We start from the raw sequence: 4045 nt of genomic DNA, 5'->3' as shown, positions 1-4045 counted from the left end.
ATCTTCGTCTTCTTGGAAATTTTTTCAGGTGGTCGAAGACGGTTCAGATTGAGCTTCCAATTATTGGCACATGTGAAATCTGCACATCCAAAAGAAAAACAAATCTCCCACAAACATGTTATATAGTATAGAGATAGAACCATATCAAGATAAGATGAATAAGTATTAAAAACTGAATCACATCCAACAAAGTCAATTATAGGTACCTCCATAAAGTTTTCCAAAAGATCACAAGAAATACTAACCTCACTTTGCTGAGAAATACCTGAAATTTCTAAACATGTAGATGTGACTTCCTCTGAATCAAATGATGGTTCTGGCTCTAGCTCAGGTGTTGATGATATCAATGATGGTGATTCTTTAGACTCTGCTAGCTCTGCATAAGTCCCTACACATTGTTCCACAACATGATCAATTCTTAAAACCTCTAAGGGTTGTGTTGACAAAGGTGGTGATCCTTGAGATGCTGCTTCCACAACACAGCTCCCTACACATTCTTCCATATCATCATCATCAACACATACATCAAAAAATAAACTAACATCTATGTCCTTAATAGGAGAATCAATAACAAGAGGATCAATAACTTCACTTGCAGTTTTAAGTTGATCTACCACATCACATTCATCATCTGAAAATTCAATATCACTATAACACCCTATAAAATTTTTAGGTAGATCTGAAAACTTATTTACCACTGCATTATCAATAAAATCCTCATCTGAAAAATCCTCATCTTCATATACATTCCAAAATATGCACTCAACCATATTAGTGTCACAGGATTTGCCGAAGTCTTTATTTTCATTGACCCCCACTAACCTTTGTGGAAAAGGAACCCTTAGTGAAGGTCCTGGGAAAGACTGAACTTCCTTTTTCCCAAATTCCCTTTGAGCTTTTGGAGGAAGTCCAACTTGCTTATCTAGTGTTAGTGTGATTAATCGTTGAGGGAAAGGTACTTGTGGCCTTTGGGAACTTCCTAGAGAAATGGAACTGAGTTCTTGTGATCTTCTATTATTCTTCTCCTCAATTCTAAACATGTCATTCTTCAGAAGTCCTTCATGATTTTTGCCACTTCTCGACCCAACATCATCACACTTTTCATTAGATCTTGACTGTGTAGGAGGGGGATCTTCTTTAAACCATTTTGAAATAATACTATCAAGCTTTGCCCCCAAATGTTTGAACTCCTCACTCTGTGACTTGTGAATTTCAACATTTTTAGGTGGTTGAATTTCATTTTGTTTGACAGGCTCTCTTACATTTATGGCTTGCACTTTTTGAATATCTGAGGGAAATTCCATCCAACTTTTGTTCGACCATTCATGGAGGTTCAATGTCACTTGATCAATTAATGAATAAGCTTCATCTACACTTTTGTCCATAAAAGAACCTCCAGCTGATGAATCCAATAAACTCTTGTCTGAGAAAGAAATTCCCCCATAGAATATGTGCAAAATCAACCATTTTTCAAAACCATGATGAGGGCACTGTCTTTGAAGACTCTTGAGTCTATCCCATGCTTCAAATAATGATTCTCCATATGCCTGAGCAAAATTTGTTATGCAATTCCTCATATACACTGTTCTACTTGGAGGCAAAAAATGATTCAGAAATTGCTTCTCCAATTGTTCCCAACTTGTGATGCTTTGAGGACAGAGAGAATATAGCCAAGTCCTTGTTTTATCCTTAATACTGAAAGGAAATGCCATCAATCGAACTGCATCTACTGATACTCCTTCACATTTCACCAAATCACAAATCTCTAAAAATGTTTCAAGATGCAAATAAGGCCTTTCTGATACTTCTCCTCCAAATTTGTGACCTTGTATCATGAAAATTATCTCTGGGTCTAGTTGGAAACTTTCTGCTTCAATTTGAGGTTGTACAATGGGAGATAAAAATCTTGCAGAAAAGGGTATAGAAAAATTTCTTATGGGCCTGCTTAACATGTTAGTGCTCATGGATATTCAAGAAAAAAAACTTATCAAGAATCAAAGACAAGAAATAAAATGCAATATGAAAAACAAGAAAGAAAATGCAAAATTTAAATTGCAAGAAAGAAAGTGCATAATGAAAACAAGAAAGAAAAGACAAAAGGAAAAAGAAAAAAGTCTAGAATAATTCATATGCTAATCAACTAACAAGATATGTTTACAAAAGAAAAGTAGAGAAAAATTTAAAGAAAAAGAAGAACAGAGAAAAGCTAGACTAGAATGCTAGAAATCAAGAATGCAGAATTAGAATAGAAACAAGAAAAATTTACAAAAAGTAGAAAAGGATACAAGAAAAATAGAATTCTAAAGATTAGTTACAATTATACTAATGATAAAGAAAGAAAATTTATGTTTAGTCTAACTCAATTGATAATTCCTAATGTTATAGCGCAGTCCCCGGCAACGGCGCCAAAAACTTGTTACGCTCCGCAAGTGTACGGAAATGTCGCAAGTAATATAAAAGATTATCGTATCCACAGGGACTAGAATAAGCACTAGAAATGTCTCAATGCGAATTAGCTAAACAACTATCCAATTGTTTTAAATGCAAAGTGAAGGTAAACAAATCTAATATTAAAGATCAACAAACAAGAGTTTAGTGTTTTGGGTTATGATAAAGGGAGATTCTAGGAGTTTCGGTTTCATTGTAAGATTTCTTGAATGTAAATGGTTCACCAATTCTTATCCCTCAATTGCCAAACACTTGTAGAAAGTTGTCGGTTCTCTCTTGCAATAGATAATCGGCTAAGGACTGAGAAATGTATCTAAATATGATCAATTAGACGTGAACCTACGTTGTCCTTACACAGAAGCGCACCTATTACTATGCCTTCCTCGGATATCAACACAGAAGCCCACAACTTATTAATCTATCAAGATACAAGAAACTAATCACAAGATCCATCCTACTCTCTTGAATATTCCTATTTCCTCTTCAAGATTATCTCTCAAACGTCCTTACACGGGCTTGCACCTGTCACGTGGATCCCTCGGATGATCGAGTGAGAGTTTATCTTTACAAAGTCCACAAGAAATCCAAACAATCAATCAAGAATGAGAATTAAGCACAAATCACCATTAATCATTCAAGATCTAATTGATACAAGCAAGACAATGTCATTGAAACAAGAAAATGGCAAATTCATAAGAGATTACATCAATCCATCATTCAAATACTCCCTTAATCCTAGAATACAAGATCTACTCCATGAATCGAGGAAGAATACCCGAAGAACTAAAGATTACAAGCATTTCTTAAATCCCCAATTCAAGAAACCAAGAAAAGGGGGAAAGAGAAAACTTATCTACGAAGAAGCCTTGTCTTCGGATCCAATCCTCGCTCCGGAGTCGGAATCGTCAAGAACTCCCCTCGAATCGCCCAGAAATCCTCCCAAGAATGGGAGGAAACCACCAAATCTTGCCTTTTCCCAAAAGGGGAGAGATCCCCTTTCAATTCATGAAGGAGGGTTTAAATAGAGGAGGAAATCGGGCGCCACACGGCCCCATGACACGACCGTGTGAGATTCATACGGCCATGTCCAGTTCCTTCTCTGCCAAAGTTGCACGGCCGTGTGACTCACACGGCCTAGCTCTCTTCTCTTTAAAGCAACCAAGCACGGCCGTGTAGATCCACACAGCCAGGACCCTTCTGTTCTCTGGAAATGCTACACGGCCGTGTGGTGCACACGGCCACCACCTGCTTGGTCTCTAGAAACCTCACACGGCCGTGTAGATCCACACGGCCATGTAAGGCATCTGCTCTGATTTCATCAAATCAAGACACGGCCGTGTGAGATTCACACGGCCATGTACTCTTCCCTTCCTGTTAAGACTACACGACCGTGTATGGTACACGGCCTGATGATCTCTCCCTTCAATTCTTTCCAAGCTTGCCCGAGGACGCACAATCTTCACCAATTTCGACTCCTGTGTACAGAAAATGCACAAAAAGCAGATCTCCGAACCAAAAGAGTAAATATGCTAAAAGGAAAGCTGGAAGTATAAAAATACATAGATCAAGCATGCTCAAAGTATGTAAATGTGCGTAA

The 4045-nt window shown here is 37.6% G+C and overlaps 1 non-coding gene across 1 annotated transcript; it reads left to right on the top strand.

Moving 5' to 3' along the window:
• The first annotated feature begins 1473 nt into the window (after positions 1 to 1473).
• On the top strand, positions 1474 to 1579 carry LOC122049809. Its single transcript, XR_006131065.1, has one exon. It is a non-coding gene; the product is annotated as a small nucleolar RNA R71 (small nucleolar RNA).
• The last annotated feature ends 2466 nt before the right edge of the window (positions 1580 to 4045 follow it).

This window comes from Zingiber officinale, chromosome 2B (genome assembly GCF_018446385.1).
Source record: "Zingiber officinale cultivar Zhangliang chromosome 2B, Zo_v1.1, whole genome shotgun sequence".
NCBI lineage: Eukaryota > Viridiplantae > Streptophyta > Magnoliopsida > Zingiberales > Zingiberaceae > Zingiber > Zingiber officinale.
This window is presented reverse-complemented; position numbering and strand designations above follow the sequence as displayed.